Source organism: Sciurus vulgaris (assembly GCF_902686455.1).
Source record: "Sciurus vulgaris genome assembly, chromosome: 4".
Classification (NCBI taxonomy): domain Eukaryota; kingdom Metazoa; phylum Chordata; class Mammalia; order Rodentia; family Sciuridae; genus Sciurus; species Sciurus vulgaris.
In genome coordinates, this window is record NC_136464.1 from 79,497,112 (window position 1) to 79,512,656 (window position 15,545).

At 37.3% G+C, this 15,545-nt stretch overlaps 1 protein-coding gene and 1 pseudogene across 2 annotated transcripts in view; both read left to right on the plus strand.

Moving 5' to 3' along the window:
* The window catches only part of LOC306660237 (uncharacterized protein), a gene marked incomplete at its 3' end in the record, with an annotated part of 493,624 nt that overhangs the window by 207,999 nt on the left and 270,080 nt on the right, over positions 1 to 15,545 (plus strand). The gene's annotated exons all lie outside the window — the stretch shown is intronic.
* Positions 12,789 to 14,251, plus strand: LOC306659916 (ubiquitin-like modifier-activating enzyme 5; annotated as a pseudogene). The gene has a single exon. The product of its transcript is annotated as a ubiquitin-like modifier-activating enzyme 5 (transcript).

Below are 15,545 nucleotides of genomic sequence, written 5' to 3' on the forward strand. Positions count from 1 at the left end.
TCTTCCTGACCCAGTCATTCATTGTGTACACAGACTGTCCTTTTTGCCCCAGTCTCATTAGGAAGACAGCAGTTGACCAGAGAGAAACTTCTCATGGTGGTATTACTAGTTTATTAGGGCTACTGTAGCAAAGATCTCAAAATGGATGGCTTAAGACAATCAAAATTTATTGAGGTCTCTAATCAAGGTGTTGGCAGGGCCACACCACCTATGGAAACTTCAGGGGAGAATCCTTCCTACCCTCTTTCCAGCTTCTGGTGGTGGCCATCAATCATTGACATCTCTTGACTTACAGATGTTGCACTGCAGTGTCTGTCTCTCTCTTTCCCTCTCTCTCGTGCTCTCTCTCTCTCTTTTTCTCCCCAACTCTCTCCCTCTTTCCTCCCCAATTCTTTCCTTATTATCACATAATATTTCTCCTGTGTATTTATATCTTCATATGGTGTTTTCCTTTTCTTATATGGATATGAGTCATGTTGAACTAGACTTTAGGTGAATTGCCTCATCCTGACTGGATTACATCTAAAAGACCCTATTTCCAAATAAGTCACACATTCACAGATACCAGGTGATAAAACCCCAACATATCTTTTCTGGGGACCCAATCAAACCCCTAACAGTAGACATGACTTGGATACTTTTGTATGGAGAGCAAAGTCTAGTTTTCTGTATTAGGCTCTCTTTGTAGAGCTGTTCTAAGTCCAATATTACTGGATTCTTAGTGTTAACTCCCAAAACTTCACTAAACATCTACCACTTCCTGATGGAATAGCGTTTTCACAATGTCAAGGTAAAGGAACTCTGTTCCATTACATAACCAGTGTGGGACAGAGAGAAGACAATAGGTTTGAATACTGAATAATATAGAATAAGAACTAAGTTTCTGTAACAAAGAAAATCCAAATACAGTGGTTTCAATAACACAAAAGTCAATTCTCTCTGATCTTACAGTCCACAGGGAAGCTCAGGTAAATTAAGAAGTGCTGCCCAAAGCCAGCAAAAGACTCAAGCTGCAAGCATTCCTAGGTTCAAGTTAACTACTTCATTGTTACCATTGTTAGCCAGCAGGAAGTGAGAAAGAGAGCATGAAGGTAAACAGTTTTCTTGTAAAGACATGATTCATAAGTTTGAAGTATCCTTTCAAGTATCACTGGCTAGAAATTAATCAAATAGTCACACCTGGTGGTAAAAGAGTATAGGAAAATGTAATCTCTATATGACCAATGTTGAGCCTTGCTGATACCTGGTGGGAAGGGGATTCTGCTTTGTATAATAAAAGAGGACTTGGATTCTAGGGGGCAATTAGCAGTCTCTGTCACAAGTTATGGTGTCCTGAATGAGGCAGAGAAGAAATTGTTAGAGTTAACCAAGTGAATCCCCTGAGAATTCCCAGAAACTCCAGTACTTCCAAAAGACAGCATGGCCATTAAAAATGTGTGGTGGCTGGTAAGTGTAGTATTTGGTACAGGGCTTGACCAATATTTTTATTTTCAAAAGTACAAGGTGGTCACAGACTTCTTATGTGTCTAGACCTTATCTAATGGAAGAGAAAGGTGTAAGTTGGAATCTCACTGCTATAAAAGTAAAAAGGAAGAAACTAGAGTCCAGTAGATTAAGAAGTGCTGCAAATTTAAAAAATTGGGAAGAAGAGAATTCAGAGTGAATCTGTCATCACTTACATATTGAGAGATAAGTGAGTAAAAGAATTTTAGAGAGAGATTACAGAAAACAGAGGGATTAAAAAATAAAAATGGAATTACCTTTATTTTGACATTTAACCAAGGCATTGGTTTATGGGAGTAATGCTTCTCTCTCTCTCTCTCTTTCTCTCTCTCTCTCTCTCTCTCTCTCTCTCTCTCTCTCTCTCTCTCACACACACACACACACACACACACACACACACACACATACATGCACACACATGCACACACACATAGATTTTCCCTGTTTTTTGTTTTTTATTTTATTTTTTTGTGGTACTGGGGATTAAACCCAGGGTGCTTAACCACTGAGACATATCCCAGCCCTTTTTATGTTTTATTTTCAGACAGGTTCTTAAAGTTCCTTAGGGCCTCACCAAGTTGCTGAGGCTGGCTTTGAACTCGTGATTCTTCTGCCTCAGCCTCCTGAGGTGCTGGGATTACAAGTGTGTACCACTGTGTCCAGCTAGAGATTTTCCCCAATTTATGATGACTCCACTTATGAGTGTTTTACTTTATGATGATGTGAATGCATATCCATTCAATCATTCTGTTTTTCACTTTCAGTACATTATTCAATAAATTACATGATCTATTCAATGTTTTATTTTGAAATACGCTTGTTAGGTAGCATTTGAATATGATTGGTGGGAACATAGAGTTAAAGGGTTAATTCTAAAGACTTACCCTATGGTGCAAACTCTCAGCATGTTTCCTTTTGAAACAGCTCACACAAGGCCAATCTGACCCAGCTATGGCCTAAAAAGACAACAGTATGATACAACACTTGACTAACAAGCTTGTTATTTTCAGGCTTGCTCTTCCTTCTTAGAGCTGAAAAATACAGGTCCAAAAACTCCTCTGCCAATAAAAAGAAAACAAGTTACCCTGATCTGGTCTGGACCTGGATGAAACAGTGCCTTTGTGACCTTTACATAAACCAGTATGACCAAGAGTTGCCTTTAGGTGGAAACATGTACAGCAGAAACTTAAAAATATGACACAATTCTACTGTCAGTCAAAAGTTAAGAGTTAGTGCTTCGGTAGGACTCTTCAAAAACCTCCCCTCCTACCACAAGACTGAGCTAACAATGAAGTGAGCAGGAACTCTCCTTTCTGAGAATACCCACTTTATCCCTTGAGAATGCTTTTTTCCTTCCTAAGAAAACTTTGCTATACTTATTACTTCCTGTCTTGCTTGAAATCCTCTCATGCAAGAATAACACAAGAGCCAAGAACATAATGCAATCTCCAGTAAGGTCTTAGGTATCATCTTATCTCCATTATCAGGCTTTGTGTTAGATAATTTTGCCCAATTTTAGGTTAATGTAAGTTTCTGAGTATGTTTAATGTACACTAAGGTAAACTATGATGTTCAGTAAGTGTGTTAGTCAGTTTTTCATTGCTGTGACTAAAATACCTAACAAAAACAACTTAGAGGAGGAAAAGTTTATTTTGTCTCATGGTTTCAGAGGTTCAGTCCATGGTGGGCCAAGTTCATTGCTCTGGGCTCAAGATGAGGAAGAACATCATGGTGGAAGGGCATGAGGGAAGAGCACTGTTCCATTCAGGGCTCACTGGGAAGCAGACAGAAGGAAGGAGGGAAGGACCCACAGGGAAGACGAACCCTTTCAGAGAATGCCCCCAAGTAACCTACCTCCTCCAGCCATGTCCCATCTACCTGTAAGTTAAAGAGCATCTACCATAAGTTAAAGAGCATTTGTACACAATAGAGCTATGAAAGTCACTATAAATTTGGTTGTCTATAAATAATCTAATATTTTTTAAAAATCTGTTTAAGATAAACTACCATAAAAAGAATAGTTAATGGCAAAGATACAAAGCTTTTCCCTTAGCTTGAAAACAGCAAAATAAAATTACTATTATAAAGTGTTAGAGGTTCTAGCCAGTGAAATAAAGTCAACACTTCCCCAATTATTTCTCAAAAAAATTGAGAAATAGATCTATGAAGTTGAAATTTGTGCAAGGTACTGAGGATTGAACCCAGGGGAATTTTACCACTGAGCTACATCCCCAGTCCTTTTTATTTTGAGACAGGTTCTTGCAACATTGCTGAGGGTGTTTCTAAGTTGCCCAGGCTGGTCTTGAACTTGCAATCCTCCTGCCTCAGCCTCCAAGTTTGCTGGGATTACAGGTGTGTGTCACCACATCCAACTAAATCTGTCACCTTTTTCCTGACAGATAACTTAATTGCGTTCATAGAAAGCCCAAAAGAATTTACATGTCGATTAGTATAACAGCAGTTTTGCTGAATAAATGGTCAATATAAAAATATTTTTTGTCATATAATAGTAACAGACAGTAAAATTCAAAACCACTATTTATAGTAGCATAAAGATATTTGGTCTCTAGCAATAAATATAAGAAAGATATCCAAGACTTCTATGGTTAATGTTATTAGAATTAGTAAAGGCATCTGACATAAATAGATGTATGTTCATGGATTGAAGAAGACTTAAAATTATTTAAATGGCAATCCTCTATAAACTGTTCTATAGATTTGTTACAATCTCAGTTAAATCCTCAGTAAGCTTTTACTTTGTGGAAAATGAGAGTACTTGAATATTTATGTATAATGCAAAGGCAAAGAATAGTTAAGTCAATTTAAATTCAAAAAACAAAGAGGACTTATCCTATCAGATACCTATTGAAAGCTAATTTAGACAAGGTGGTTTCGGCTCAATGACAGACAACTAGACCTATCCTCCCTCCCCTCAAAATTCACAAAATACTGACTGCTATAAGATTTATGTCAAAGGTGACACTGCAGTATATTGGAAGATCTTTCAATAAATGATACTTGGTAAATATATACCCAGTTTGAAAAAAATTAATGTTGACTTCATATCACTGAAAAATCAATTTCAGATATATTATAGATAAATTTTGAAAGTAAAACTAAAACTTTTAGAAGAAATCAAAGGAGAACTTTTGTGATATTGAAGTAGTATAAAGTTCTTAGAACACACAGTGTTCTAATTAAAAAAAAGTGATGGATAAATTTAACTATATTGAAAACTTCATTTCACTAAAATATGCCATTGAAAGAGTGAGAAAGTCTATAATGATATATTTCTAATTCATGTATCAGAAAAAGAACATCTAGAATATAGCAAGTATACCTATTATTCAAAAAGAAGTACATAGACAGAAAAATGGGCAAAAAACTTGATGGTACATCAAAAAACAGAATATAAAAATGGACTAAAAACATGTGAAATAGCAAGGAACATTTGAGAAAGTGTTGGATTTGAGGAGAATTCACAAGAAAATGGAAGTAAAGGCACAGTGCTATACCTGTTTGATTGCAGGAATTGATCCTGCAATTCCACTACTGGGTATATATCCAAAGGGCAATACACACATGTGCATGGTTAAAAGGAAAAGACACCCTTTACATAATGGTTCTCATTCTCATAGGCCCTGCAGCTAAGGGCGCCTGCCTCTGCAGGGCCCAAGGACACATCCCTTTATAGATTACATCCCTGTGTTATACCAAACTCCACAAACCAATTCCAAAGGCTTCTGGATTTCATGATTAGGTATAGTCATAGCAATAACCCCACTTCTGGGTGCCAACTTCTGCATTCTCCAGCTTTTCACAATTTTTTATGACCAAAATACCTGAGAAAAATAATTTAAAAGGAGGAAGGATTTATTTTGGCTCATAGTTTCAGAGAATTCAGTACATGGTTAGTTAGCTCCATTGCTTTGGGCCTGAGGTGAGGCAGAACATTGTGTCAGAAGGGTAAGGCAGAGGAAAGCTTATAGAAGCCAGGAAGTAAGGGAATAAGGAGGCAGAAAAATGATAAACCCTTTCAGGTCATGCCCCAAGAGATCTTCTTCCTCCAGTTAGTCTGTTCAGTGGATTAATCCACTGATGAGGTTAGTTAGGCCTTCATGACCCAATCACTTCCCAAAAGACCACCTCTGAACACATGAGACTTTGGGGGACAGTCTAGATTTAAACTCTAACAACCAATAACAAACTTGCTGAAAAAGAAATTGAGAAAGTAATCTATTTACGATGGTTACAAGAAACACCTACAAATAAATTTAACAAAGGAAGTGAAAGATTTCTACAATGAAAATTATGAAACATTGATGAAAGAAATTGGACACCAACAAATAGAAAGCTCATGGATTGAAAGAATAAATACTATTAAAATGTTCATACTATACAAAGTGATATGTAGATTCAATATAATCCCCATTCAAATACAAATGACACTCTACCCAGAAGTAGAAAAAATAATCATAAAATTTATACAGAACTGTAAAAGTTGCTGAATAGCAAAAGCAATCCTGAGCAAAAATAATAAAACTGAAGATATCTAATACCTCATCTGAAAACATACTACAAAGCTATAATAATCAAAACAGCATAATGCTGACACAGACTAATACAACTGATACATAGACCAATGAAATAGAATGGAGAATCCAAAAATTAATTCAGATATTTATAGCTAATTTATTTTTGACAAAGGTGCCAAGAACATACATTGGAAAAAGGATAGTCTCTTCAATAAATAGTGCTGGGAAAAGTGAACAGACATATGCAGAAGAATGAAACTGAACCCCTATCTCTCATCACATACAAAAGTCAACTCAAAATTCATCAAAGACCTAAATGTAAGATCTGAAACTATGAAACTACTAGAAGAAAGCTTAACAGAAATACTTCAAGACATTGGTATAATATATGAGTTTTTGAATAAGTCCTCAAAACACAGGCAATGAAAGTAAAAAAAAAAAAAAAGATGAATATGATTACATCAAAACAAGAAGCTTCTGTGCAGTAAACAATTAATATAGTGAAAATGCAATGAAAAAATGTGAGAAAATATGTGCAAGCTATTCATCTGAAAATGGATTAATATCCAGACTATATAAGACACAAAAACTCCAAATAATCCAATTAAAATGCACAAATGATCTGATAGGCATTTCTCAAAAAAAATATACAAATGAACATCTGTCATATGAAAACTTCTCTGTGTCACAATGCAATGCCATCTTACTCCATTTAGATAGGCTATTATCAAAAAGATTTTTAAAATAACGATTATTGGCAAAGATGTAGAGAAAAAGATACTCATATGCTGTTGGTAAAAATGTAAATTATCCTATGGGAGGATCATATGGAGGATCATAGGAAGATCATATGAGGGATCTTCAGAAAACTAAGAATAGAACTACCATGTGATCCTGCAATTCCACTACTGGGTATATATCCAAAGGGCATAAAATTTTTATATCTAAAATATGATGTTTATTGCAGCACTATTCATAATAACCAAGATATGGAATTAGCCCAGGTGTCCACAAATGGATAAAGAAAATGTGCTAAATATACACAATGGAATATTGCTCAGCCATTAAAAAGAAAGAAATCTCTTATTGTGGCAACATGGAGGGAACCCGAGGGCATCTTGATAATTGAAATAAACCAGGTACTGCAGGACAAACACTGCGTGTTATCACTCATCTGTTAAACTGCAAAAGTTGAGCTCATGGAAGAGAGTAGAATGGTGATCACTAGTGTCTAGGAAGGGTAGGGATGAGCGCAAATAAGAGGAATCCAAATACAGCTAGATAGTAGTTCTTGTGTTCTATAGCATGGTAAGGTGATTATAGTCTATAATAATTTATTAGATATTTCAAGATGACTGGAAAAGAAGTACTAAGTTTCTCAGCACAGAGGCATTATAGGTGTTTAAAGAGATGAAAATGCTAATTATCCTGATTCGATCATTATACCTTGTATACATGTGTTGAATTATTTTAGTGTATGTCATAAATGTGTGCACATATTAAACCAGTTAACATATTTTAAAAAATCTGAAAGACAAATAAACCCAAGTGTTGACAAGTATGTGGGACACCCTGAACTTTTCATACAACTGCCAGGATGTAAATGTTTAAAATCATTTAAAAACTATTTGGCAGTATAAACTAAAGAGGAAATATGCTCATCCTATGACTCAGAAATGCCATTCCTAATTATATATTCCAATGAAATGAATACATATTTTCACCACAAAATGTGTGCAAAGATGTTCATGGCAGCAATATTTATAATTGTCAAAAGCTGGAACTTGGAAAAATGTTAATTAACAGTGGATGGGAGCATGGTGCAGTTGCATACTTCTGTAATCCCAGTGACTTGGGAGGCTGGGGCAGGAGGATCCCAAGTTAGAGGCCGATATCAGCAACTTAGTAAGACCTTGTCTCCAAAAAAAAAAAAAAAAAATGCCCCTGGGTTCAATTCCCAGCCCAGCAAAACAATAACAACAATAGCAATGAAGGAAGGGATAAATAAATAAATTGTGGTATACATGTTTATTCAATAAAATGCTGTACAGAGATGAAAGACTATTTGCCACAACATAGATAAATCTCACAAACATGAGGAGAAATGAAAGGCAAGATACAAAGTGTGAATAATGCATGGCATTATTTAGTATGAAATCAGGCAAACTATGATGTTTGAAGTCAAGATAATGATCACCCATGGTTGGGAGGGAAGTGACTGAAAGGCAGTAGGAGAGAACTTCGGGAGGTACCCTGAGTCTCCCGTTCTGGGTTTGCTCTTCTGTACATGGTTATTTCTAATTTGTTAGAATTCAGAACACTGTGCACATATAATACATTTCTACATATGGGCTATATATCAATACAATTAAAAACATCAATTCTATACCTTATGGTTACATGTCATACAAAATAATTAGAAGGCATACTTTCAGATCTTAAATAATGTCCTAAACCCAAATGAAAAAAATTAAACTCATGCCATGAAGTGATTTGCGGTCTGCAGAAGTAATAATGACAAGAAAAATAATACACAAAATTTAAATGACAAAGTTAAATTATGGAAAAGCAGATGGGATCAAAAGGATTTCTAGGAGAAGCTTTTCTTTAGTTTTGTCTTGTTTTCAATATAGGTTGTGAAAAAGATGTGCAATGTTATCTTTTTAAAATTATATACATATGCACAATATCTTTTAATTTCAAAGCATGTGGTTATTTGCAAAATGAAAATTAAGGAGAAGATCTAAGGATATAAAAACTGCCTATGGGAAGCTGTTTTAATTGACCATTTAAAATTTTAAAAGAATATTTGCTTAGCAAGTGAAGGAAGAGTTCATGAAGAAGAGTCAATGATTCCATGGCACTTTGAAAGCTCCTTCTCCCTTATAAGTGATTATTGCCCTTCATTAATGACTTTTCCAATCTACCACTTTTCTATCATTTATTTGTTCCCCTTGGTCCAAGTACACCTATATATGTAGAATTGAAATGAGGATTTTGCAACCTGAGATACAGATTAATTATTATAATTGCAATGGTTTCAACAGAAGCCTAGAAAGAAATTATCTAAAAATGCAAATAACATCATCCCTTTCAACAACAAATTACAGCACTTCTGAGTGACCTGACATTTTAACTGCATAGTAAAATGAGGGCTACAAAATGTAGACAGCAACCATAACTTTCATGATATATTCTAACTTCAAGGCAGTTGTTTGCAACTCATGGTCTTTTTTATGGGAGATTAAAAGAGAAAATGATTTCTCTAGTCACTCACTGTACTTCTGACACCAAATGTGTGGGTTTTCTCCAGTTCTTTGTAGGAGATCCTATGATATAGTTTAATTATGATGCCACTTGGAGTTAGTGCAGATTCCATAGGTAATAGACTCTCTCCCACAAAACTCTCTCCCGAGTTCAAATGTCGGTCACAAGTTTTGGGTCCCCAGGTTACCCACACTTCTATCTGACTTAGCTAAAAATTGGGGGGGTCTCCACAATCCCTCCTCATGTTTTATAATTTGTCATAATGGCTCACAGAACTCAGGGAAACATTTACCACTTTATTGTGAGAGATGTCATAATGATACCAACCCACAGTCAGACGAAGTAGCAAATAGGGTGAAGTCTACCTAGGGAATGGGTGTGGCATCTCCCTGCTCAATTCAGATGTTCCACCTTCCTCTGTACCTTGGTGTGTATAATAACCCAGAAGCACAGAAGCTCTCTCAGTCCCATTGCCTAGGGTTGTACAAGGTTTGTAGGATGTAGGCATGATCATCAGATCATTAGACATTGCTGACTACCTCAAGCTCCAATCCCCTTTCCAGAGTTGGGGCATGTGGGGCTGAAAATTCCAACCTCTAATAATGCCTTAGTCTTTGGGGGATCAGTTCTTTTCCTGCAGCTATTTAGGGATCCCAACTATTTGTCTTTTCGTTAGCATACAAAAGACACTTTTTTAGTCAGCTTTTTCACTGCTGTGACTTAAAGACCTGACCAGAACAATTACAGAAGAGGAAAAGTTAATATTAGGGCTTATGGTTTCAGAGGTATCAGCTCATAGAAGTAGACTCTATTCCTCAGGACTGCAGGAGAGGCAGAACATCATGGTGGAAGAGTGTGATGGAGGGAAGTGGCTCACTTGATGATCAGGAAGCAGAAAGACTAAGCTCAGCTCACCAATGTATAACCCAAAGGCAAGTCCCCAATGACCCACCCCATCCAGCCACACCCTACCCACCTTCAGTTAACAATCAGTTAATCCCCATTAGGGGATTAATTCACTGATTGGGTTAAGGCTCTCATAACCCAATCATTTCTCCTCTGAATGTTCTTGCATTGTCTCACACTTGAGCTTTTGGGGGACCATAACAACATTCACCACTTCATCATCCAAAGATTTTAGAAGCTCCTGTGTTGGAAATCAGTTTTGAAGACCAAATATTAGAATAAAAGATGCTTATAGAACCCCTATCACTCAGAAAAGTCCAAGGGTTTAGGAACTTGTGTCAGGAACTGGAGGGAAAGACCAAATTTATATTTCTTATTATGTCACAGAGATCTATTTCTCAAAACAGAATTTGAGTCTCTTTAGTGGAGGACCTGAAGCTTTGAAAGTTTCTACTTATCCTGTCTCTGTAAAAAATCACCTTTGTGGGATTTTGGGCAATAATGATCCTCTTAGCAGGTCTTATCCAGGCCACTTGAGAGATTCTGATGAGTAAAGAGGTTCATAAAATAGTTTCTCAGGAGCAGGATTACATGTTTATTTTGTGCATATGCCCAGAGGCTTTGCAATGAGTGCATTTTTATAATTCTAATAGATTTTCAAGCACTACTTATTCTTTTTTTTCTATGCTAATAGCCAGAAGCTATTGAGATGGGAGTAATTTTAGAAAAAAACAAACTAAACATTCCTGCCAATTTGTGAATCAGCTAAACATTTCAGTTGCCAGTTTTATTTTTTAGTTTGTTTGTCAATAAGTTAAAATTAAAACACCAGCAATAATCTCCAGTTTATGCCTCCTATTTTCTACAGTCAATCTCTACTGGCAAGATCTACTGAAATCCAGATGCCAATATAACTTAAATCATAATTTGAAAAGAAAATGAAGACTGAAACAGAAAAAAAGTGGCATCAAGAAAGCTTCTTTTAAAAATACAGTAAAGAAACAGTATTTTAGGGTGTGACTCTTTTGCTTCCTGCTGTCTGAGGCACTCAGTTTTAGCTTCAAATGCTGTACCTTTTCACTAAAAAACACAAAGGTGGTATTCAGACTTAGGACTGAAAAAAATATGATGAAAGATAACAAGCAAACTTTGTATTCAGTCCTTAATTCTGTATTCTAGAGAAATTTCTCAAATCAGGAAGTGCTTGTGCTAGAAAAACCTCTGGTTTCATGGCCATTATGGGCCCATTATGGGATTTTAAGAAACCCATTCAAGTCAGGTTGCTTATTTTAAACACCTACTGTCCCTTGTATTTTTCAAGGGCATTCTACAAATACATACATAGTCAAGGATATTGCCTTGTATGTTCTGTTTCTTGGGTTCTGACCTGGTACTTCGGATGGTTTGTATGGGAGATGTCCTTCCAAATCTCCTGTTTATGGAGGAATATTCAGAGTGAACTGATTAGATTGCAAAAGCTAAAATCTAATCAGTCCATCCTAGTTTGAGTGGATGAACTGGGGGGTAACTGTAGATAGGTGGGGCATGGCTGGAGGGGGTGGGTCACTGGAGGTGCACCCTAGGAGGCTTTCCCTTCTCTTCTCTGAGCCGCTTTCCTCTACCACCTTTCCATCATGGTGTTCTGCCTCACTTGGGTCCAAGGTGATGGAGTTGACCAACCATGGATTGAATCTCTGCAACAGCCCAAAGTAGACTTTTCCTCCTCTGTCTTGTTCTTGTCAGGTATTTTGGTAACAACAATAGAAAACTGACTAACATGGTACCTATCATGTAGGCAAAGCATACAAGATGTAGAATTAACTTTTGAGGGACTACTTCTAATATTTTTTTATTCATGGCTCAGACTTCTCTCTGAAGGTTTGGCAATTGAGTCTACTAAAATAAACTGACAATAGATGGATTAACAGGAGAAAAAGCAGACAGTTTCATTTAATGTGCACAGGACCCATTCAACTTAGAAAATCTGAAGAAACGCCAGATAATTAAAGCTTAAAATTTTTCTCACAGGGAAGTCAGGGGCTGAAGGCACTTTTAGAGAGGAAGTGTTTTACTTATCTTTTTTGTCACTGTGACCAAAAGATCTGACAAGAGCAATATAAAGGAGAAAAAGTTTATTTTGGCTCACAGTTTCAGAAGTCTCAGCCCATAGATGACTGATTCTGTAGACATGGGCCCATGAGGAGGCAGACCATCATGGTAGAAGAGCATGGTAGAGAAAGCAAGCTCAGGACATGACACGAGGAAGAAAGTAGAGTGGGGGAGTATGGGGGTGGGGAGGAGAGAGAGAGAGAGAGAGAGATAATGAGATAATATGCCAGTTACCAGAGACAAAATATAACCCCCAAAGACAGACCCCCAGCAACCTGTTTCCTCCAACCATATCTTACCTACCTACAGTTACTGCTGAGGTCAGTTACTGCTGATCCACATCAATGGATCAATCCTCTAATTAGGTTACTTCTCACATAATCTAATCATTTCACCTCTGACAATTTTCACATTGTGTCACACATTAGCTTTTGTGGGACACCTCATATCGAAACCATAATAGGGCCCTTCGCTAGGTCCCTGGGCGTGGAAGACGACGGCTAGGTGCCCAGTCCAGCAGCGTGGGGCGGCGGCGGCGGCGAAGGCCCGGGCTGGGAGCGTTGGCCGCGGGGGTCCCAGCCATGGCCGAGTCGGTGGAGCGGCTGCAGCAGCGGGTGCAGGAGCTGGAGAGGGAACTTGCCCAGGAGAGAAGTCGGCGGGCCCTGGGTGGCGGCGACGGAGCGGGCGGTCGGACCCGCATCGAGAAGATGAGCCCGGAGGTGGTGGATTCCAATCCGTACAGCCGCCTGATGGCCTTGAAGCGAATGGGAATTGTAAGCGACTATGAGAAAATCCGTACCTTTGCTGTAGCAATAGTAGGTGTTGGTGGAATTGGTAGTGTGACGGCTGAAATGCTGACAAGATGTGGCATTGTTGCTCCTCTTTGACTATGACAAAGTAGAACTGGCCAATATGAACAGACTTTTCTTCCAGCCTCATCAAGCAGGACTGAGTAAAGTTCAAGCAGCGGAACATACTTTGAGGAACATTAATCCTGATGTTCTTTTTGAAGTACATAACTATAATATAACCACAATGGAAAACTTTCAACATTTCATGAATAGAATAAGTCATGGTGGGTTAGAAGAAGGAAATTCTGTTGATCTAGTTCTTAGCTGTGTGGACAATTTTGAAGCTCGGATGGCAATAAATACAGCCTGTAACGAACTTGGACAAACATGGATGGAATCTGGGGTCAGTGAAAATGCAGTCTCAGGGCACATACAGCTTATAATTCCTGGAGAATCTGCTTGTTTTGCGTGTGCACCACCACTTGTAGTTGCTGCAAATATTGATGAAAAGACTCTTAAACGAGAAGGTGTTTGTGCAGCCAGTCTTCCTACCACTATGGGAGTGGTGGCAGGGATCTTGGTACAAAATGTGTTAAAGTTTCTATTAAATTTTGGTACTGTTAGTTTTTACCTTGGATACAATGCAATGCAAGATTTTTTTCCTACTATGTCCATGAAGCCAAATCCTCAATGTGATGACAGAAATTGTAGGAAGCAGCAGGAAGAATACAAGAAAAAGGTAGCATTACTGCCCAAACCAGAGGCTGTTCAAGAAGAGGAAGAGATAATACATGAGGATAATGAGTGGGGTATTGAGCTGGTATCTGAGGTTTCAGAAGAGGAATTGAAAAATTCTTCAGGTCCAATTCCTGACTTACCAGAAGGAATTACAGTGGCATACACAATTCCAAAAAAGCAAGAAGACTGTGTACCTGAAGTAACTGTAGAAGACTCTGGAGAAAGCTTGGAAGACCTCATGGCCAAGATGAAGAATATATAGATTATGGACTGACATATATTTTACTTTTTCTGTGTTTAAGCCTATTCCCTTGAAATTTAAAAAAAATTCAAAACTGATAAAACTGAGGGCAACATTAACTGATGTATGTATCTTCACTAAATTGTTATACTTTATGAAAATACTGTAGTTCTTCCTTTTTGCTCTCCTTTGCAACTAAATCAATAGCTGTCCTAAAAGGTTTGCCTCCAGAGGACTATTGTAGGCAGTTATTAATCTTAATGAAGACATAGCCACCAAGATGTCTTGGCTTTTTGAAGGTTGGGGAAGGACCAATCTTACTCTGTATTCTTTTTCTTTCTAGTAATCCCTGTGGTCTGTGGGTAAGACCACAATGGACAATAAAGTAGTACAAACAAGGAGGACAGGGGGAGCCTATTGATGAGAGCTGGCAAGTGTCTATCACTGTTTGGAATTGTTTCCTAGAAAAAAAATTGCCCACTACTAGTAACTTGACCAACAGTGATTTAAGATAGTTAACCCATAAAATGAAATCATCCTCTTCAGTGTTTCCAGATGAAATACAAACTGAAATGTAATCATTTTAGAAGTTTGAATTATATACTTAAGACAAAGGCAAATAAGTGGAACCTGTCTTCATGGGTAAAGAGATGAAGGCACTTTAAGGAAAGTCAAATTTTATTTTATTCTGCACTGACCATGGAAAAGAAGTCTTTACTCTCTGTGGCATATACATTTGGAGTTTCTCCACTTTATTGGAAAACAATGCATAAATTTAGACTAACATTCACATTATCTACCATATAGATTTCTTCCAAATATTGGACAGTGCACATGAAAGAAGAGTTTTAAGTTACCTCTGCAATGACTGATGTATAGTCATTCCCTGGAAGTCTCATTTCCTGATTGACTAAATTGTAAATTGATATAAACTGGTTTTCTCTGGAGTTGCTTACAAATAGCAAAGGTTTAGCCTTGGTTGGAGTAAATTCTTACTGATTTGGAGACCAGTAAACAACATGCATGTGTTACCATTGCCAGGAGGCTGTTTCTATGTAAATCTTATTTTGATGATTTTTCCTTTGAATATATAAATGTCCAGATTGTATCTTCAGGGGGAAAATGTTAGTAAAGTTAAAAGTACATTCCCTACTTGTAAAATAAAGTTTTAAAAACTGAAAAAAAAAAAAAAAAAAAAAAAAAAAAAAGAAACCATAATAGGTAGTAAATTATTTTTAGGAGAAACAAATGGGCCCAAGACAACATAAATTGGCTTGGGACAAAGTCCCTGTGGACCCTACATGGGATGTTTTATTTTTAGTCCATTCTCCAGTGGTTCATCCTTCCTGGGTAATGAGATTTCATAGTAATTACATTTCTTCTGGGAAGAGAACTTCCCCTTAGTCAGATAAAGCAGCTTCAAAGAAGGCCTCTTCCTACACTTTGGAAGAGACA